This window comes from Taudactylus pleione, unplaced genomic scaffold (assembly GCF_031769625.1).
Source record: "Taudactylus pleione unplaced genomic scaffold, aTauple2 ptg000129l, whole genome shotgun sequence".
NCBI classification, from domain to species: domain Eukaryota; kingdom Metazoa; phylum Chordata; class Amphibia; order Anura; family Myobatrachidae; genus Taudactylus; species Taudactylus pleione.
The window spans coordinates 18,557,835-18,580,626 of record NW_028284531.1 but is presented as its reverse complement, the minus strand read 5'-3'; the positions used below and the strand labels follow the sequence as shown (position 1 = coordinate 18,580,626).

The 22,792-nt window shown below is 45.3% G+C and overlaps 1 protein-coding gene across 1 annotated transcript in view; it reads left to right on the top strand.

Moving 5' to 3' along the window:
- Positions 1–22,792, top strand: part of SEMA4B (semaphorin 4B) — a 273,822-nt gene that overhangs the window by 109,090 nt on the left and 141,940 nt on the right. The window contains exon 2 of the mRNA XM_088472934.1: positions 1,275–1,406. The gene's annotated coding sequence lies outside the window, so the exon portion shown is untranslated. The remainder of the gene's footprint in view (positions 1–1,274; positions 1,407–22,792) is intronic.

Here is a 22,792-nt window from a genome sequence, read left to right as displayed (position 1 = left end):
CTGGTGGTATTTAGAAGTCAGGAAGGAGGGAAGAGGGGTTTGGTAAAAGTGCTACCTTTGGTTAATATATGGGAGCAAACAGGCAGGGAACAATGATTTATTAACCCTACGGCAGGTAAAATGTTAAAGCCTGGGAAGGTGGGCATATCTTTTAATGTCATCTCCCTCTCTAGTGTGGAACGCCTCATCCAAATACAACTCAGTCCTTAATTTGTCAAAAGCTATCGCCACAAGATTAGATTTATTGTTCATGCTACTTACTACTTCGGTGCTACTTCTCTTCTATCTAATTGAATTAATATTTTAATGATTAATGTCTTGTTTACACAAGTGGATACCCCATGCTGCCCATCCATGTCCGATGTCCTCCATTCAGTTAGATCAAAGGATCGCACCTTATTATATAGAGACCTGGGATACATACAGGACAGAGCCAGACTTGCATGCTTTCCTGGCACGGCCAGGAGGCTACAAAATCTGTGTTTACGATCCAGACCGGCTAGAGGATATTCAAGTCTCCTGGAGCTGACTGTGCCAGCCCAGCGTAGCCCACTTACGCTGAATTGTGTCTTCGTACCCTCCGTGTCCTGCTTTTCAATGCCGGTAATCTCAACATTGTATATGATTGTACAATCATAACACTTTACACACCCACTGTACCAACTGAGAGGGGGCAGCCAGGAAGTCGGCAGGTATCTACAGAGCATAGCACCTCCTACTCTACTATTATGGGGAGAATGATCAAACCTTCTAAACAGGACAAGTGGAGGTGCTGTCATAGCAATCAGATTCTAGCTTAACTAGTGCATTGTATGAAATGATAGCTAGAATCTGATTGGTTGCTCTTTAGAAAGTTTGATAAATTTCCCACTAACTTCTTTACATTTCTGCTCTGTCATGAGTGCTCCCAAATGTATATGAAAGTGGCCCTGCTTGTACAACGTTTCCTGCAATAAAAATAAACAAATTTTCCTTAATGATATAAAGGCTTTGGTGAAACAGGTGAGAAAGATATGACACTGTATTCAGTATATATTTATGGTGTATAAACCAATTGAAGATGGTGGAATGTACTTATTACTGACATTCAAGAGTCTTGAGGTCTTATTTATAGAAAGAGTGGTCGCAAATCAAGGGATAAACCAAGCTTTATACACTATTTGTATTCTGCCTTTATAAATGCAAAATAGACTGAAATGGACTTTTCCATATATAACGTTAGCTAAATGCATTGTCTGGTAGAGAGCATCTAACATTCTGTGAATCTTTTTCAGCTGAATGGAGTCGTGCTACTCGGTATAATCAGCTACCACTGGCCAGAGGAGATACAGAGTTGTGGGAGCCGAACATAGGCAGAGGACTACATACACCCCTACTCCAAGTCTATCAATAAGCTGCAGGAAAAGGTACATGCTCTATGGAGTCTACAATAGAGTTAATTTACCAATGGTTAGATAAAGCATTGGGGTTATGTATAAAACCAATTAAAAAGTGATTTTCCTTTAGCCAACCCCCAGAGTATAGAACTGAAACACAAATAGGTGCGCCAATATGCAAAAGCTGTCCCCTGTAAGAACTTGCAGCAGACAACTGAGGGGTTCTGTCTACACCCTCCAAAAGAAGACAAATAGAAAGAAGGTGTCTGCACCACTAAAAAATGAACACTAAAAGAATTCCCCAAAGCTGTTTCTAAATAACAATTTATTCTACAAAAAATAAGACTGAACTGCAGATCAATATGTAAAATATACTTAGTAGCCACATAAAACCACATGTGTAATTGCAACAATGTATCACACTACTTAGATTGCCTCAGCACCATGGCTCTTACTATAATAATGGCAAATAAATAGCATCAGTTCTGTAAAATATCCAAAATAAATGTGTCTGTTCAACTCCCTATTAGTACATCTCCTCAAATAGATAAATCATCAAAACTGTATTCACAGCCGGTGAAGGGTTAGGAAACATAGGATTGATATTCACCAGTCCATAAGGTGGATGATTGAGGAATTAACAACTCCTATGTGCAGAGCTGTTTACCACCATCATCCACCCTATGGACTGGTGAATATCAATCCTATTTTTCCGGCTGTGAATACATTCTCCATGATTTATCTATTTGATGAGATGTACTAATAGGAAGTTGAACAGACATTTATTTTGGATATTTTACAGAACTAATGCTATTTATGTGCCATTATTATAGTAAGATCCATGGTGCTGAGGCAATCTAAGGGGAGTATCCAAATAGCAGCGATAAAGTAGCGCTGCTAATTGATCGCGGCAGGACTATCCAATTAGCTACAAAGTGCCGCCCGACGCCGGCACTTTTCGTGGATATTTTTCGGGACCTGATGTGTCCCCGAAAAAGAATCCACGATAAGTGCCATTTTTTTCACCACCTAAATGCCGAAAACACATAGGTCCATGTGTTTTCGGGAGAAATATCCTAGTATTACGTTGGAAATAATAGGATAGGGTGAAAAAAAACATCGCCGAAAAACGGGAATAATCGGTGAAAAATCCCCTTTTTCGACGATCACAGCTAATTAGATACCCCCCTAAGTAGGGCAATACATTGTTGCAAGTTTCACATTTGGTTTTATTGTATGCTACTAAGTATATATTGAACTGCAGTTCAGTCTTATTTTTTGTGTAATAAATTGCTATTTAGTAATTTTGGGAATTTTTGTTATTGTTCATATTGCCCCAGAGTATAGAATCTCTGTCTTTTCCTGTCACAAGCAGGGCAGGTTCCAGCAACACTGGAAAGTAAAAGTTTTCTTGATACAGTTTGAGTCATTAATCTCAATACACAGTACACACCTGATTTTATGTAGTAGGAGTATTGTACTATAGAAAGTGTGACGTCTACAATGACTCAGCTTAGCCTGGGGCTTAATCATTAAATGCTGACAGAACGTAGAAGGGTTGAGTGCTCACATGACTGAGATTCAGGAAATGACCAGATATGGACTGTTGATTTATTAATCATCTGCATTAGGAATTATCCAATGATATAAAAACATTTATGATATTAATAGATCTTGAAATGTGTTTGTATTGGTTTCTTTCTTCCTAGCTTTCCTGTTACATATGGTGTACCTTGTTCATCTTACATGTTTTTAAAAGTTATCAATAAGACGTAAATCATAAACAAGTGAAGTGTGTGTTATTACAGTTAGGATACATATTAAAAAACAAACATGACACAATGAAACCGCTCTCCAGCTAGCAGGAGGCTGTTTCTCAGCAAATTCATTGTATTTTTGAAGGAGCCATTTGTCTGTATTTGGTTTCTTTACTCTAATAAGAGCCCCTTGTCATTGCGCTCTTATTTTCAGACACACACTTGCATCATGACGCTATTATTGCCGTATGAATGTCCAGGAATTATAGATGGGTACTATCTGGGTTAGTGTTATTTTGTATTTATTTATACAGTGGCATTATCTTCCACAGCTCTGTACAGAGTAAGGATAGGTACACACTAAGCGACTCACCTGCGATGCCCGATGGTGCCTATAAACGATATATCGGGAGATCGGTACACACTGCACGATCCAGTGAATGACCACCCGATATATCGTTCTCAGACACCACTTGCCAGCTGGGTTGCTCCATCGGCCGTGCATGTAGGCGGCTGGAACGACCCCAATGAACAACCCGCAGGACCGCGGACACTTTAGACGATGTGCCCGATAAGTCTGCCTGATGCAGGATCGGAATATATATTGTCTAGTGTGTACCCGGCATAAGTACTGCATGCAGAGAATTGTAAATATTACACAAGACAACAGGAATGAGAACCCTGCTGAATCCACTCTAATGGCTACTGACTGTTCTTAATATAATTGTATTAGCTGGGTGGTTTTACAATGACAATAACTAGGCTTATGATACTATCCCTTTAAATCGGGACACACATGAATTACACAGATTCTGTGGCTAAATAAAACCAGGTGAAATGCAGGCTTGAAGTCAGCCAGCCACAGAACCTGTGTAATCCATGAGTGTTCCAGTTTAAAGGGATAGTATGGTAAGCCTAGTAATAACTCCAATAAACTACAGGGGAATTTTTGTCTCAGGTCCCCCTATATCTGTCCGGCTATTACACTCTGGTAAGGTATTAAACTGGGTATTTAGCTGGGTCCATGTGGCTGCTCAATATTGCAAATGTGAAGGGTCATCTAAATAGGGTCTGCAATAGGTGTAATACAACTGGGGTGTATCATTGGGTTTAGTGCAACTGTGACCATCCAACATTTAAATTGATTTATTATACATATAAAAAACAAACAAACAAAAAAAAACCCTTACCTCCAATGTTCCCCCTAAATCAGAGGTTCCCAAACGTGGTCCTCAAGGCACCCCAACAGGTCAAGTATTAGAGATGTCCATGTTTGAGCACAGGTGTATAAATCAAATTAACTGTATTACTAATTAAGTCACCTGTGGTCAAGCATGGATACCCTTAAAACTTGGACTGTTAGGGTTCCTTAGGACTGCATTTGGGAACCTCTGCCCTAAGCTGAATCCTACCAGGCTGCATGCACAATCTTCTGAATGTTTCAAATTACATGTTTAACGCTATAATTTCGAGATCACTCAGCTCAGGAAACAGTGGATATTGAATGGGTGGGCTCCACTGCACCCCTTTACCAAGTTGAAGACAAATTTCCTGATTATTAATAATAAGCATCATTTAATATATACTGTGTGCAGACCACCATTAAGGACAATTAATATAACTTGGCTAATTTAGCTGTATTTCAGTTGATTGAACAACAGAAACCACTTTTTAAACATCTTGACTGACTTAAAAATGTGGGGTGTATATATTATAATGTGTTCATAAGGCTGGAATCTATTATGTATAGGGGCCCATACACCACCGCCAGATCACCGTGATTTTGCGATCATGGATCTCAGGATCAGTGAAATCCAACATGTTCAAAATGATCATATTCCAACAGAATATGATCGTGATTAGCAAATCAGTAAAACTTATCATGGAAAATGTAACCGATCCACCCACGGATCGCAGAGCACCGATTGGCCGCCGGTCAGCATTTCTGACCGGCGGATCGGCGTTTCCCATCCCATCGCAGGATCCGTCGGTAGGTGTATGGGGGCCTTAAGTCTCACCACGGCACCTGAGGAATATTAGCCCAGAATATTAAGGGTTAAATTACCACTTTGCAACCAAGATTAATCAATTTAGGCACAGCTCCAGCAAGTAGCTCTTTTATATTTTCCGTAAATGTGATTATATAAATTAATAACCAGTTACTTTTTTTTAGTGTTAACCTGGTAAAATATATTTTATTATTATTATTTATATTATCATTTATTACATAGTGACAGCATTTAGCACTTTACAATTGGGAACAAACAGTAATTAAACAACACTGGGTATTAAGAAGCGCACACATAGATGAGAAGGCCCCACTCCTAAGCTTACATTTGACATATTTATAGATCATGATTCAAATGAAAACTCCCATTAGTTTTCTTAGTCTTGGTCATTATCTGCATCTTGGTGTTTGCATAATGAATCAGTGAAGAGAGGACGATACCAACTTTCAGTTAGTAAAGCTTGGGATTATCAGACAGATACTTTTAGTGAAGAAATATGAATTGATCCCACTTACAACAAACAACACCATAGTCCATATAACAAACACACAGAAATATGGTTGCGCTTATCAATCCTTGTAATGGCAGAAAATAACCTCAAAATGCCATGACTATAATAATAAAGATACTTTATATCAAACAAATAAATAAAACCCTATAGCATATATATAGAATTAATAATGAACAATACAGAACAATGTAATTGACCACACCTATATGGTCAAAACTATTAATATGTGTCGACACAAATTTTAAAAAATAGGTAAAAAATCCACTTTATATACTAAATCCTGGAGTGAAAAAATTCCACAAGCATTGCAGCAATCCTTGCTATATTGAATCCTTTAGGATATTAGCTGATGAAATATTAAATTGGCCTTAATATCAGAGTCTCTGTGAATATACCCATTCATAAAGTATTTTGTGTGCTTATATAGCACCTGCTGTACAGCGATCTCATGTCTCCAGTTGCTACTATTCGTCACAAAGCAGTGCCACTTCTTCCTTGGAGGTATATAAGGAGGTATATAAAGCTTCTGGGCGGAGCGAAACGCGTCAGCCTACCTGATTCATTTTCAATTATCCTACTAACGTCGACTCTCTGAAAGAACACTTGATACCCTGGGGACAGCGATTACAACTGAAAAATTGTCTATTCTACTCCAAGTGACTATCTCCATGGCGTGCAGATGTATATTAACAGGCTAACACCTAGCCCGGATTCCTATGGTGCCGCTAAACCAGGATCCACCTCACAGGCACGCTGCGGTATAAGTCGGGGAGATCTCCTGCTCCATTATTGGGAGAGACTGTGAGTATCCATTCGGTTGAAATAACTCCTCTTTGAGATAATTATAAGAAGCACAGCCAGCGGAGTACTTCTTTCCCTGTTACATATCTGGAGACATGAGATCGCTGTACAGCAGGTGCTATATAAGCACACAAATACTTTATGAATGGGTATATTCACAGAGACTCTGATATTAATGACAATTTAATATTTCATCAGCTAATATCCTAAAGGATTCAATATAGCAAGGATTGCTGCAATGCTTGTGGAATTTTTTTAATTCCAGAATTTAGTATATCAAGTGGAGTTTTTACATAATTTTTAATATTTGCGTCGACACACATTAATAGTTTTGACCATATAGGTGTGGTCAATTACATTGTTCTGTATTGTTCATTATTAATTATATATATATATATATATATATATATGCTATAGTGTTTTATTTATTTGTTCGATATTAAGTATCTTTATTATTATAGTCATGGCGTTTTCAGGTTATTTTCTGCCATTACAAGGATTGATAAGCGCAACCAAATTTCTGTTCTTTCGATTTTTTCTCTTTTTGAGATTATAATGAGTTTACACGACTCACTAGTTGGCTGCTGCTATTAGTAACACGATTTTAATTGATTAGCGCCTAAATACAAGTTACCTACTTCTCATATAACAAACACTACAAGCAGGGGCGGCTCAAGAGAGGGGAGAGCCCATGTGCGGCCTATGTATGGGCACCCTTTCACCTCTCGCACCGCTTTTGCCAGAGTCTACTGCGCCTGCGCCGGTCTTCTGTAGTGCTCATGCACAGATCTCCGGAAATATGGCGCCTGCCAACTCCAAACCCTTAATCATAAAAAATAAACCTTTCCAGCAAAGGAAAAAAGCCAGCAACTGGCTGTGACCTAGTGAATTGTGAACAATGAATGCAATTTTTGTTACTATACCTTGCAAATATTTATTTTGAAAGTTATTTTTCATTTCCTATTTTTTATTTTATATTTTTCAGTCTTTAGTTAAAATTCATCCTTTGCTATATATGCTGTTCAAAAATCCAATTTTCAATTACACAGCATATGGGTATCTGCTTGTGTTTCTTCATACGATGGAAGTAATTGCTTTCTTCGGGGGATGCTGTCACAAAAGAAAAGTGTGTTATTTTCTGACAGGCTTCTACTCTGAAACCATTTGTAAATTAGTCCAGTTTAAAGCCAACGTATTGGAATAAAATCTAATGTGGGCGTTGGGCAGCTGTATTTCATCAAGCTAGATAGCTGGCAGCAGTACAAATATAGGAGAGGAGGGGGCTTATGTAATAACCTGCGAGATGTCATGGGAGCAATTCCATCCAGTCTGTCTGTATATTTAAAGCGGCAATCATTTAAACTAGCCTGGTTGTGCCTTTTAAGTAATTGCTTCTTTGAAAATATGGTCAGACTCTTGGCCAGAGCCGGCCCTAGGCATAGGCATTCCAGGAAAATGCCTAGGGCATTTGGAATGTCTTAGTGGCATACCGCTGCTTGGTGGCATAGCCGGTGCATTGCACCGGGGCCCGCAACAATGAAGGGGCCCGCATCCAGGCAGTACTAATGATGAGTCAAAGTGACTCATCACTACAGTACTCTGCGCTGCGGCTGGTCGCGGGCAGTACAGAAGAAGGAGGTGGACTGGCTGGAGAAGGCTGGGGGCTCTCCCCTTTTTATCCTCGCTCTACCTGACCAGGCTGTCACTAAACCTCCTGAGACCCAGCCCCTCCCCCCGAGTTCCCGCCCCCTCTCTGGCTATTGTACATGCACCCTCCTTTCTCTGCCAGAGACCCCACCCCTAACCCCTTCCTCTCCAGTCTAGCCCTTTGTCACAGTCTGTCCTCTCCTTTCATATGCCATAGAGCCAAGCATGAACTACACACAAAGGTAAGTGCCAGTGTCATCTACGGGGGGTGGTATCTGTATGCAATGGGGAGGGGTGTATTTTATTCTTTTTCTGGTAGGGGAGGTTGGAGTGTGTTTTTAATACTGTCTGCTGTCTGTTGTGGGGTTTTGTATTAATGCAGTGTGTGGGGGGGTGTATTCATTTTATGTGTGTGAGGGGTGTGTTAATATCTGCGTTATAAATTATATGTGGGTCAGTGATGTTCTCTGCATTATATGGCGCTCATTGCAAAACTTTCTGTATTATATTGTGCTCACTGATACGCTCTCTACATTATATGGCGCTCACTGCGATACTCTCTGCTGTATATGGCGCCTCTGCATTATATGGTGCTCACTGCGATGCACTCTGCTTTAAATGGTGCTTCTGCATTATATGGTGCTCACTGCAACACACTCTGAATTACATGGCGCTCACTGCGATGCTCTATGCATTATATGGCGCCTCTGCATTATATGGCCCTCACTGCGATGCATTATATGGCGCCACTGATACCCTATGTGCTGTGAAGCCACACCCCCTCCCCACACCTCCATGCCCATTAGTCGAGTCCCTTGTTTCTATCTGCAGGGCCGGCTCGAGCCATGTTCGACCAGTGCGCTCGAACAGGGGCGCCACCCCATAGAGGGTGCACCCCTCCCAGCTATCCCGATTTTCAGCAGGAGAGTCCCGTTTTTCAGGCACTGTCCCGCTGTTCCATTCGCAGGATGAAGTGTCCTGCCGGTGGTCGGTTGGTTGGACACCCCCACCGCCGCAACTGTGCGGTGGTGCCGGCCCCGGAGAAGAGGAATTGCGGCATCCATTCAGTGCAGTGAGAGTGCTGGGGGCAGGTCAGCTACTGTAGGAGTGCTGGGCTCGTCCCCAGCCTGACTTTTTAAATGGGAGGCGTGCCGTATGGACTCACCCCCAATTAGCGTCACTCTCCACACAGGGAGCGACAACACGTGGAGCCGGCCCTGTCTATCTGCACCTGGGCCAACCACTCACTAGTTCCGCCACTGGGCTGCAGCAAGTAAAATGGTCATGGAAGGGCATGCGCAGCCGCAGCCACTCCTCACACCTCATGGTTCTGCCTCTAGCCACCCAGTGCCCACCAAGTCCAGCAGGGACAGTCCAGGAGCTGGAAAAACAAGCAGGGGTGGCCGCGACTTCCTTCCTGTCCCTGAAGAGAGTGGCCCCATTTTTTAACTAAGCTAAACACCAGTGGCATTTTTTCGTTTAGTATGGCAGTGATACAAACAAAAATGCCTCTGGTGTTTATCAATACTTACCCTTCCGGAGAGGTACAGCAAAGTCCTCCTTGTCGGCAAGGTCCCCCGTTCAGCTGCCTGCAGCCTAACGCTGCCAGCGACGGGCTTCTGTGTAATGCGCACACGCGACAGTCTGTCTGCGCTTGTGCGTGGCATTTAACCCGGAGGGGACCCGGCAATGCAGGGCCCCTATTCCTGGCAGTGGGGGCCGCATCGCTCTCGCCATCTAAAAATGGCGAGAGCGATGCTGTGACAAACAGCAGTAATCTTAGATTACCGCTGTTTGTTGAATACAGAAAGGATGACTAGTGGTGTAACTAGGGTATTTGGAGCCCAGGGCAAATTTGAAAAGGGAGCCCCCCCCCCCCATGTGCGTGCGGCAAAAAAATGGGCGTGGTCACTTAAAAATGGGGCGTGTCAACATGACACACCCCTTTTATTTTCAAACTGAACATTCCTATCCATATGCACCTTAACCCCAGTAGTACCCCTTATACAGTACCCCCAGTATGCAGTTGTGGTCCCTCTCATGCAGGCCCATAGTAGTGCCCCTTATACAGTATCCCCAGTAGTGGTCCCTCTTATACAGCCCCCAATTAGTTCCCCTTACTCAGTACCCCCAGTAGTGCCCCCCCCAAATGCAGTGCCCCACGTAGTGTTCCCCCTTATGCAGTGCCCCCAGTAGCAGGCCCCACAATGCAGTGCACCCAGTAGCGGTATCCCCTTATGCAGTGCCCTTTATATGGTGCCCCAGTAGTAGTCCCCCCCCTATGCAGTGCCCTTTTATATAGTGCCCCCAGCAGTAGTCTCCCCCCATGCAGTTTTCCCAGTAGTGGTCCCCTTATGCAGGCACCCTGTAGTGATCCCCCCCTGTAGTGGTCCCCGCAGTGCCCCTAATATAGTGCCCCCAGCAGTAGTGTCCCCCCCTCCCATGCACTGCCCCCAGTAGTGGTCTCCCTGATGCAGGCTCCCAGTAGTGACCCCCCCCTATCCAGTGGTCCCTGTAGTGGCCCTTCCTATTATTGCCCCCAGTAGTGGTCCCCCGAGTGCAGAGCCTCTAGTAATAGGCCCCTTTTAGAATGCCCCCAGTGGTAGCCCCCCCCCCCCAAGTAGTAGTCCCCAGTAGAGTAGCCCCCCCCCTGGTAGAGGTCCTCCCAATGGCACCCCCAGTAGTAGCCACACCTCCCCCAGTAGAGATCCCCCCATTAGTAGCCAACCCCTCCCCCGTTGTGCAGATAGGTTTAAAAATAAATAAATATATATAAAAATATACTTACCTGATTCCACGCTGCTCCTGCTCCTGTCCGCGATGCCGCTCCCGCCCGCCAGTCCGCCCGGGCTGGCGCGCTCAGCATTATGGGACTGACGTCATGACGTCAGTCCCATTACCCACTGCAGGAGCCGGACGGAAGTCCGGCTCTTGCAGTGGGTGCTGCAGCAGTCAATGAGAGTCTATCTGACTCTCATTGGCTGCTGTTTAACACACGCATCGCCGCCAGCGCTGGCGGTGATGCGTGTGTAATGCACAGCCTGAGCCCGCCTCCTGGCGCTATTGGGCAAGCGCTCAGGGGGAGGGAAAGGGGCCCAGGCGTGCAGCACAGGACCGGCGCTGGAAGCCTAGCGCCGGTCCTGTGTAAATGTGTAGCGCTGACCGCACTCATTGCGGTCGGCGCTACACTGGCTAACTAGGGCGGGCGGGCCGGTACTGTGGCCGGCGGCGCCCCCCCCCCCCCTGTGCCGCCGGTCCAACGGCGCCCAGGGCACGCACCCCGCCCGACCCCCCCTAGTTACGCCACTGAGGATGACAACCCCTTTTAGCGAGCACTAAAGGGGTTATGCATTGTTGATAATGAGACCCTAAGTAAGTCAGCTGAGCTCTCAGAGGTAGAGGGGTGCTGCTGGATGACTGAGAGGTACTGACTGTCCTGGGAAAGGGTTGCATAGATGCCGGCCTGGCCAGGGGTGCTGACTGTGCTGGATGACTGAGGGGTGCTGTGCTGGGAATGGGTAGCATAATTAATGAGGCATGGGGTGCTGTGCTGAATGAGAGGTGCTGACTGTGCTGGGAAAGGGGTGCATAATTAATGAGGCCAGGGGTGCTGTGCTGAATGAGGGGTGCTGACTGCTGGATAAGGGGTGCATAATGAGGCCATGGGTGCTGTGCTGTTAAGAGGTGCTGGGAAAGGGGTGCATAATGAGGCGAGGGGTGTTGTTCTGGATGAGGGGTACGGCTGAGGCAGCCAGCACAGCAATGTCATAGGCGGGCCTGCCAGGCATAGGTGAAACTAAGGGATGGACCAGACCATCCGTTAGCCAGATCGCCGATCCTCCTGAATTTAACTGTAATTGATATCCGCAGCCGCCCAGTCATGGAACTGATTTTCTTTCCCTGTCATTGTCTGCCCTTGAGCAGGAGGAGCATGTTCATCTAACTAGCTTTCCAGCTCCGTCTCCCCTGCCTTATAAATAATACTAAGGTAAACCGTCAGTTTACACGGGCGATGTACGTGACGATGCCACGCGCTCTCTCTGTGGAGGAGCTGTGTACTGCAGCGACAGGAGAAGGATCGGTATAGTGAGACAGACAGACAGCTGGCAGCTACTTGTCCCTGACAGAGGTGAGGGGGCCAGTCAGCTAGCTTTAACATTGTAAAGAGACATGTCAAGAGGACATATTTGAAGGAGGGCGCATATTTATAGTTTGCAGGGGGGTGCTGAACACCTTAGACATTGCCCTGGCTATGAGGCCTAAAAAGGTGAAATTAATCTCCAGCTCCTCTTTTAAACTGATTCCCAGCCCTGCTTCTTGTCAACTGGGCAGTCACATTACTCAGCTATGCAATGAAGGTAGGAATTTTCATAAAATCTACTATGTGGAGTGATAACAAACAATCCCTGTACTGAAATGTTATCTTAATAAACATCATGCAATGAAGGTATCATTCCTCTGCAGTCTGTTTATAGACTTCAGGAAAAATAATTGCCGTGCATTTGGCCTGCTTAGTAAGAAAAAAAAAACCACATCTACAAGTAAATGAGAAACAACCATGACCCTAAACAGATAATCTATCTGTCCCGTCCCAAAAATGATCATAATAGTATCTACCTATAATAAATAACATAACACAGAGCACTGAAGAGAAAATGGTCACATTTTTTCTACATAAGGAGAGGGGCTTACTAGGTAACCAATGCCATTAGTGACTATGGATGCCATATCTGATAATCAAATCCTCGTGTCCAACAAACTGGTCACCTGATGCTCCATCCTGGCGACCATCATAACTGGCTGTATAGGATGAGAACCCTCCAGGACCATTGTCCAAGCCAGTTCCTCAAAATATAACAGTGTAGTGACAAAGTTTTACAAGGACAAATATTAAGGTCTCTCTCCTTAACCACCAAAAAAGAGGCCATTTTGCATCTTGAACTAGCATCTGCTCCCTCTCCACTGCTATGTGTATATTTACATTAATAATGACCATTACATTGTCTGACATATGCTAATATAGCCCAGGTGTACAATTCCCTAACTCTCAATGTTTGATTGATACAATCGGGTCATTTGCAAAGTAAATCGAACACTGTTGTATTCACTGTTTTAAGCTTCTGGTCATTGCCTAAGTATTGTTGTCGTAACTTCATCTACGCCCACCTGTATCACCTCCCATACATCTTGCAGGGTATGGAGGCACTCCCATTATCTGGCAGTCACTCCTCCCATCCTCGGTGTCAGCTGCACTAGCCTCCAATCTATGGCCGACTTTACAAGAAAAAAGACAATCAGTTGGTAAAGTGAGTAATTACTTATGTAACTCAATGGGGTAGATGTACGAAGCCTAGAAGCGGTAACGTGCTTGATACCGCTTCTCCCCGATGTATGATCGGGGGTCTGGGCGGTATGCGCCCCTGTCATTATCGGCGCTGCTATCTACAAGATAGCAGCGCCGAGTGGCAGGGCCATGCGCTGCTGTCTCAAGCAGGTAGCACCGGAGGGGGGAGTTAAAGCTCCCCCTCTCCGGCCGATGAGATGTTCTTACATCTCATCGGTAGTTCTTCCTGCTTCGCCTCGGTAAAGAGGCGAAGCAGGTAGCGGTATAGTGGCACGTTAAGTGCTGCTGTCATACATCTACCCCATTAAATGATAGTTGTTTGGTCTGAAAAGATACAGATCAAAAACAAATGAACCCATCATGTCATTAAGCAGGAGGATGCACCTGCAAACATTAACTGCCAACTCTACAAATGTAATGTGCCCGATATCATTTTACTTACATGTAGTACTATTATGTTGGCATTGCGCTTACCACCAGATTCTGACTACCTAGCAATGGCCAGACATCCTCTCTTGGGTGTAGTAGGTATTACCGCTGGACTCCTGTCCGGCGGTTCAAATCCTGACAGCGGCAGGGTGAAAATCCCGATCATCCCTAAAGTAAGTATTGCTAACCTAATCCCCCCCCTATCCCTCTCTTAGGGGTGCCTAACCCTAAGCCCCCCCTCTAAGTGCCTAAACCTAACCCCCCCTTCCCTGCCGACCAAACCTAAGTCCCCCGGGGGGGATGCCTAACCTTAACCTCCCCCCCGAGGGTGCCTAACCCTCCCTTCCCCTAGCCTAACCCTAACCTCCCGGGGGGGTGCCTAACCCTAAGTCCCTCCGGGAGCCGTAAACCTAACCCTCCCCCCCCCCCCCGCGGCTGTCCGCACCCAGCATCACTTCGATCGTATCGTTAATGACGCCTGTCATTAGTACCATGCCGAGATTAGAACGTCTGGAAGCCGGCGGTCTGGATTTAGACCATCTGCTTCCAAACTCCATGGCCCTCTCTTTCCTCTCTCTTATTTATTTTGAATTAACAGCTATATTTTCTCACTTTGCCTTCAGGCCATACTTAAAGCCTGTACCTTTTTGACCTTCATCTTCCTATGCTTCTAGCTGCAGCATTACCCATGCCTGGTGCACTGTTTCAGTGGCAGCACCTGTTGGAAGGAATGAGTGCTGAAGTCTGTAGCTTCCACCCCTGCTTTATTTAGTCTGACATTCTGCAGGCTCAGAAATGTATATCTTTTGACCTATCAGATCTGATACATGTGTCCCGGCTTGCAGAAAGCTGCCCAAGTATTCTGAGCTGAGTAGTACACTGCTATGGTCGCTAACTCCCAAAAGTGAGAAGGATATGTATGTGGTTCTGCAACTGACTTTTATCAAACTATAGAAGTCCTAAATGTATACAGGAAAGTTAAGGTCATCCAGATGTGTCCTCATACATCTTTGCTGCAGACACGCCAAACAGCCCCTCTCCGCATATCAGGTCCCGGCTTTTTTTGCCGAGAATGCGTCTTAAAGGCAATACGATGTGACTAGGATGCACCAGGAGACTGCGCTGACTCACCAGGAGACTGTGCAGTTTGCAGCCATGCTGCAAAATTCAGGACAATGAAACCTACATATGCTAGCTCATTGACCCTTGGGATATGCCTGGTTCCTACCCTAAAGTTTTGCTTCAGACGTCTTACCACTAACAATCGCTATATTGCCACTACTAGACATGCTCTAGGTGACTGCATGTATACACCACCACCGCATTATCAGACCTGAATACTACAAGCCTGTTCTTTAACTCCTTTTCCCATTTCTCTATTGATACTAAGGCCTCTATTTATTAATATTATTTTTACTAAAATAAAGTGAAAAAAGGTTGTGTTCACACCCTTTTCACATTATTTTAGTTTCACATAAATTTACTAAAGGGCAATTGGAGTAGATTTCTACTCCAAACCCTAATTATCACATATTTTCAATAAGCAGCTCGCATTTCCCATAATTTTAATGGGAAATGTGATCTGGCCAAAGTTACTAAAAATAAAATGTGAAAAAATACCGGGGGAAGCCCTGTAATAACACCACCCGGAGATGGCGTTATCCATGGTTTCCCCCGGTTCCCCTACTCCTTCTCTGCTATAACAGGCAGAGCAGAACCAGGCCCCAGTGATCAACTGTGTGGTCTAAACAGACCACAAGCTGATCACTGCAACAAAAAACAAAGAAAAAAAAGAAAAAAAACAACCCACTTACCAGTGATGTCCTCCGGGGCACCAGTCAGCTGGTCTCCTGGCTCCTGCACTGTTACACTGGTCAGCTCCGGCACTGTAACCCTGGTTATTTGCTGCATATAACAACTTACCGGGTCACAGTGCAGGATGGAAGACCAGCTGACCGGAGCCCCAGAAGACCTCACCGGAGCACCGAGGGTGAGAGAAAGTAAGAGGGGGGGGGGGGTGGTCGGGGGGTACAGTCAAAAGATTGTGGATGGGATTTGCAGGGACAGAAATTTATCGCAAGCTCTGCATCTGCAAGGGATTTTTAATGCAAATTTAGGCAAAAATATCACACTACAACCGGACTGTAGTAAATAGGGCCCTAAGACTTCATAAGGCTCTAAAATATCTACATTGTGAGTCAAGCCTGCATGTACCCACTCAGAGGATCATCCCTCTGCATTTTCCTGCAAAATATTCCCTGATTACGTGAATAGCTGTATATCTGTATGGCACACATTTATTTTTTAGCCTCAACAATATGGGTCAGATTCAATTAGCCACGAGCTCTTGCCGGAGCCTCACATGATGTATTATATATTACACAATAATGTAATTATTCTATATATTGTATAGTATATAGATAAAACATTGCTTATCTTTGCTCACACCTATATATAGAGAGCAAGCAAGAATTGTTTCTTATCTGCACTATATTAATTTGGGAGGCTTCCGCAAAATGCGGGAGGATAGGCAACTCTGAGCTGAACACAAAACAATATGCAGGATAAAACACAGTCCAAGTAACTTCTTTTAAATTTGCAACATAGCAAATAAAAATAAGAAGGGTGTATGGGGAGTAATTGAAAGGTCGGCTTTGCCTTTAATGCACCTTTTCCAAAGACTTTGGAGGAAACGTATCAAGCCTTTGGAGAGTGATCAAGTAGGAAAGTAGCCCAATGCAACCTATCAGCTTCTAACTCATTTCAAACACTACTAGATAAATGACAGCTAGAAGCTGATTGGTTGCTTTTGAGCAACTTTTTAACTTTATCTCTCTCCAAAGCTTGATACATCTCCCCCTTTGTGTTTTTGCATTGCTTTGTTGAAAGAGGAAGTATACTACCCAGCATAATTTGTGGCTTGGTCACCATTGACTAACCACTTTTCTGTGTAAAAAGGTGGGGAATCATTCTGAGTGACCCGAGCCATTTTTTATTTTTGTTTGCATTACACCAAAGTCCAATATTCTTTAGTCTAGACCTACAAAGAATCAAAGTAGCTGCGCCTCAGGGATCATTATCTGAGATCACTGAAGCCTCGATTGATGCAGAACCTCTTCCTTGTTGTGACCTCTTCCTGTACTCAGTAAGTGCTTCCTCCACTAAATTGCCCCTGACTAGTTAAGGAAAGTTTCAAACAAACGTGGGACTTCCCTTCCTCTGCACATGCTCTTGGCTACTGCTGGGAGAGTGATGTCGTTCCAGCGAATTCGTCAATGTGGGTGCACCAGATTCACCTGCCTGCAGGGAACATAGACACTTCTGCTCACATCAGGACCTGTGACATATTGAGATGGTGATAACAAAGCTATTAGAGTGGTAATAATAAGCACTGGGATTGGTGATGGGCGTCACAAACATTTTGCTGGGTTTCAATTTAGTTGTTACCGAAATGCTTCTTAGTGGCAATGCAATGGGACTAGAAAGCACTAAGATATGATTTGATATCAGAGCCGTAGGTAGACATTTTAGTTCCCTGTGCGAGAAAGTTCATTGGTGTCCCCCCCCCCCCTCACTCTGACTGCCTATTTAACAAAAATCACTTGCAAAATGTATATATATATATATATATATATATATATATATATATATCCTGTGCTTTTGCTCCTCCTCGGCTCTTCTCAGTCTCCTCCCCTCTCCTTCACATGCAGCCGCAGGCACACAAAAGAGCATGCACGGCATGACATCATTAGTCCGTGCGTGCACTGAAAGGCAGTGACTAGAGGTAGGGAAGATGGAGCTCTAGAGATTCCTCTCCTCTTGTAACAACTCACAGGACGTCAGAAGGAGGCGGGGAGGCTGCGGCTGTCTCCCTCCTCTGTGCTGGGCGCCGCAGACATGCAGCAGCGGCCGCCCGATGCTGGATTAAAGAAAGTGAAAGAACACTATTATATATGAGATGGTGGGCGGTCAGTGTTCCGCCCTCAGCAATGTTGCGCTCTGTGCGGAGGCACCGACCGCACCACCCTAGCTACGGCCCTGTTTGATATGCTACACTTGTGTATCTGTGTGTGACTGTAAATGAAGTACAACAGAACTGGGTGTGAAAAGAAAAGCTGCGGCCGCTGCATCGTACCACTTCGCGGTTTGTATATAGATTCCGATATACAAGCGTTGCACATCCAATTAATTAGCGCAGTTTCCTGGTGTATCCTAGTCACATCGCATTGCGTCTAAGACCAATTCCCTGCAAAAAAAAGATGGGACCTGACATGCCGAGAGGGTCTGTTTGGTGCAACGTCAGCAATAATGTATGAGGACACATCTGTTTGACCGTAACTTTCCGGTATACATTTCGGAATTCTATAGTTTAATGAAATAAGACCGTTGGGGCTCCATTTAGTTTGCCTCTTTTTGCATCACTATTTGTGCTGTATTTAGTAAAACAGCACCCGTCATAGGGTTTTTGCATAAACCCATCTTTCCAGAGAGTGAGTATCGGCAGCCCGGCATCAGCATAATGTTGTGAACCGGTAAGGCCATGCATGGGGAGGCAATCGGGAAGTCAACTGCCTAAATACCGGCAGCCGGCTTCCCGACTGTCTTATCCCGGCATGGGTGAAATGCCGGGCGTCTAGATATAGACGCCCGCATTTCCCCGATGCTGGGAGACCGGCGCCCGGCATGACGATCGTACTGATGCCAGGCGCCGCGAGCGGACAGCCGCGGGGGGGGAGGGTTAGGTTTAGGGCTCCCGGGGGGGACTTAGGGTTAGGCACACCCCCGGGAGGGTTAGGGTTAGGCTAGGGGGAGGGAGGGTTAGGGTTAGGCACCCCCGGGGGGGACTTAGGGTTAGGCACCCCCCCGGGGGACTTAGGTTTAGGCAGCGGGGAAGGGGGTGGTTAGGGTTAGGCACTTAGAGGGGGGATTAGGGTTAGGCACTTGGGGGGGAAGTTAGGGTTAGGCACCCCTAAGGAGGGTTAGGGGGGTTAGGTTAGTGGATACTTACCTATCCACGATCGGGATTTCCAGCGCTGTCGGGCTGCCGCTGACGGGAATCGAACCGCCGGCCATGCGGCTGACGATATTTCATACCAATTCCCATGCATGTGTACTAGACAGTCTAGCCGGTTTCGGACTGTGCATGCATGGTCTTTCCTACTCACACATGCGCAAGAGCCCAATAAGGCGGTTTCAAGTGTGTGTGTAAACTGTAAGGCTGTATATGCGTAGTAACGGACCTTACTACTGCGAAGTTCCGGGGAAGCTGGTAAGGCACACAAACCACCAACCAGAGATGGTGTTCTATTTTGATCAAAAGATGAGAGAGACTAAGTCTCTCTCATCTTTATAAATATCGATCCTGCACAGCCCCTATTTCTACCTATGGGGACTGCAGGAATATTCTACCTATGGGGACTGCAGGATTATTCTACCTATGGGGACTGCAGGAATATTCTACCTATGGGGACCGCAGGAATATTCTACCTATGGGGACCGCAGGAATATTCTACCTATGGGGACCGCAGGAATATTCTACCTATGGGGACCGCAGGAATATTCTACCTATGGGGACCGCAGGAATATTCTACCTATGGGGACCGCAGGAATATTCTACCTATGGGGACCGCAGGAATATTCTACCTATGGGGACCGCAGGAATATTCTACCTATGGGGACCGCAGGAATATTCTACCTATGGGGACCGCAGGAATATTCTACCTATGGGGACCGCAGGAATATTCTACCTATGGGGACCGCAGGAATATTCTACCTATGGGGACCGCAGGAATATTCTACCTATGGGGACTGCAGGAATATTCTACCTATGGGGACTGCAGGAATATTCTACCTATGGGGACTGCAGGAATATTCTACCTATGGGGACTGCAGGAATATTCTACCTATGGGGACTGCAGGAATATTCTACCTATGGGAACTGCAGGAATATGACAACTGAAATGAAATGGTAGATAAATCTGTTATTTCTCTGCATTTTTTCAGTTAAGTCACCCATTTGTTTTATTATTCCCTTTTGTTAATTTAACTTAATCCTAAACCTAGGAATAAACACACTGACACATGTATGGAATTAAAAGAGGTCACAGCCAGAATTTATTGATCAAATTGAAATTTTAGAATAGGTGGCAAGAAGAAAGCAGTGCTCCAAGGCCACAGCCCGATGGATACCAATACTAAATAATAGGGGCGGATCCCCGCCCTGCGCAGACTGACCTGGGGCAGTACCATCCTCCCCTAATTGGCACAGCATTGGCCCCTCCCTTGGAACAAAGACCATGTCCCCCCTTTAGGCGGTGACAAACTGGCCGCTCTCAAAGGAAAGATGCTACCACAGGCACTCCTGCGCTAATAATAGGCCGCCCGTGAGCACTGCTTCCCGCCAAAGCCCGGTTCGCAGAACCAGGCCCGCCACCAAACTGTGACCTTCCTGAAAATAAAGGGAAACTGCAGAGGTCCCTGATCAACTACACTAGCCCCGCGCCCAGGAGTTTAGCCCCATTGGGTCTATGAAAGCTCTCCGCCCTGTAACGTAAAAAACTTGGGTATTGCATGACGCGTCCGCCAACGCTAAATGACAAGTGTGCAATGACCATATCCGCTCAATACCCATGCATGCGCCCAAATCATTGCCTCCCAAGTGGGGCCCCAAACGTCTCGTCTGCTGCCCATAGGGCATCTAGCAGGCGCTTCCAATGCATTTCTCGTAATCCTAACAATTGCAACTTACCCACTCACAACAAAAAATTGGACCTGCAAATCCAAGGGGTGCTGGCTAGCCCAGTAAAAATAGGAATTTACCCACACCCGACAATTAGCATTCCCGGACAAACCTGTCCGAGAGTTCACGTAGACATAAATTGGCATTTATACAGACAGATATTGGAATTTAATACAGACAGAAATTGGTATGTAATAATAACAACAACAATTTAACCCCAAGGAAAGGGAAACAAAATAGTTGGGTGACCCATCTGAAGATGAAAAACAGCAAAACCTCTTTGAGGGCAAAAGCTGAAAATCCTTTCAGAATCCCTAGCGGCAGTAGGCATAAGGCCCCTAGGTTTCCCAACAAACTCGCAAGGAGCGCAACTACCTAGTGCAACTTATCCTCCTTTAAATACGACCTCACCACCCTAACTGTTTTTAATAAGTCGACTGAAACACCTGTCCACGCTGCGCAAGCTGCTGCCCCTAACTAAATTAATGAGTCCTGCAAAGCTCCGTAGCTATACCTAAAGCAATAAGATAATTCTGAAACACCCTCATAAACTGCCACCTGGACAAAGGGGGTTAGATTAGCAAGGATAAACCAGTGCCCGCCACCTGGAGGGCGAACATTATTAAAGCACCCTGCCTGAGCAACTGGACAAATTCACGAGATATGCAAGCGCCTGAATAGAAATGCAACGCCCCCTGGCCAGCTAATTTGTCTTAAACCTATGTAATTAGCATAAGATCAATACCTGCTTAATAACCACCTTATTAAACCTTAAACCTGCTAGCGCATAAAGCTTATTAGCAGCAACTAGCTTGCCCATGCTTAGTATAATGTAATTGGCCAGATCCGCCCACGGCGTGCCTGGAAAAATTTAGAGATACTTGATAATGCTGAAGACAAACCGCCTTGGAATGACCCCTTTCGTGGCATGCCCCAGACAAACTCTGCTATATAATCATCAATCGACCTACCTCACCCGCTCTTGGAAGCTAAGACCCTGCCCATCGTACCAAACCGCCGTGTAGGTCTTTAATGTACTAGGCGTCAATGACTTCAGTGTGAGGTCCTTGATGCCAGCCCAATGAAATGCCGGGCATGGAAAGGGAAGGTTAAACCATTTAAACAGGAGGCACGATAAAATGAACCTGTCCCACTGAAAAAGATTTTAGGCGTCCGCCATACCGTTTGCAGCGCCTGAAACCTGCCATGCCCTAAATTCAATATTCCTTACCCACTTAGCAGTGTAAAATACATCAACAACCATAAGGCCGGATCTAAGTCCGTCCCTGATTAGCACCGACCTACACCACGCTTAAGTTATCCAAAAGGGAATTCGCCTATTGCAAATCTTGCTCTCCTACAGCTACCTACCATTGGGAACACTCACTAAAAGAAGGATGTTCTTGTTTAGGCCCTGAAACCCATAAGTAACCGGCCCGGGCTCCATGCACCACACCCTTACAAAATGCACCAAAACTTAAGGAACCGGACACATCTGTAAACAGTTGAAGTTCGAATTGGCTACAGATGCCGGAGGCCATATCTTTACGCCATTGAATTCGCACATAAACAACCAACCAAAAACGCAGAACCTCACTCAGCTCCAAAGAGATGCAGAATGAGGTTATGAGGCTTCCTAACCCCCGCTGAGGTTCCTCCTAGCCATCTGCTGAAAAAAAAAACAACAACTCCTAGGTATGACTCTAAACGCGAAACTGAGGGGACCCAATAGCGATTGCAACTACATTAACTAAACCTTCTTTACCGAAATGAACGCTTCTAGCAACTCCCCCGAAATGCCACGCCCTCTCCATAGACAAGTGGCATAACCCTATCGAGGTATCGGGTTCTACATCCAAGTAATATATGCGCATAAGTAGACCTTACTAACGACGAACAAGGCCGGCAAGCAAAAAAGTAACTAAACCCTCGAAAAGTATACGAAATGAAACAGCCCATCGACAGACATCAGTATATGTAATAGAGCTCTACTACTTTAATTCCCACACATCTAAAGGACTAGGGGTGAATGGGCAACAGCCGTAAAGCGGATTCTATATCCGCCTTAGCTAGTAGAGCCCTTCCCCCGAAACCTTGTACTATCTCCAGGGCGTTTTTTTTTTTTTTTTATAAACAGATTGGCAAACGACACGACAATCTGATGGGCATCATGCGTGGG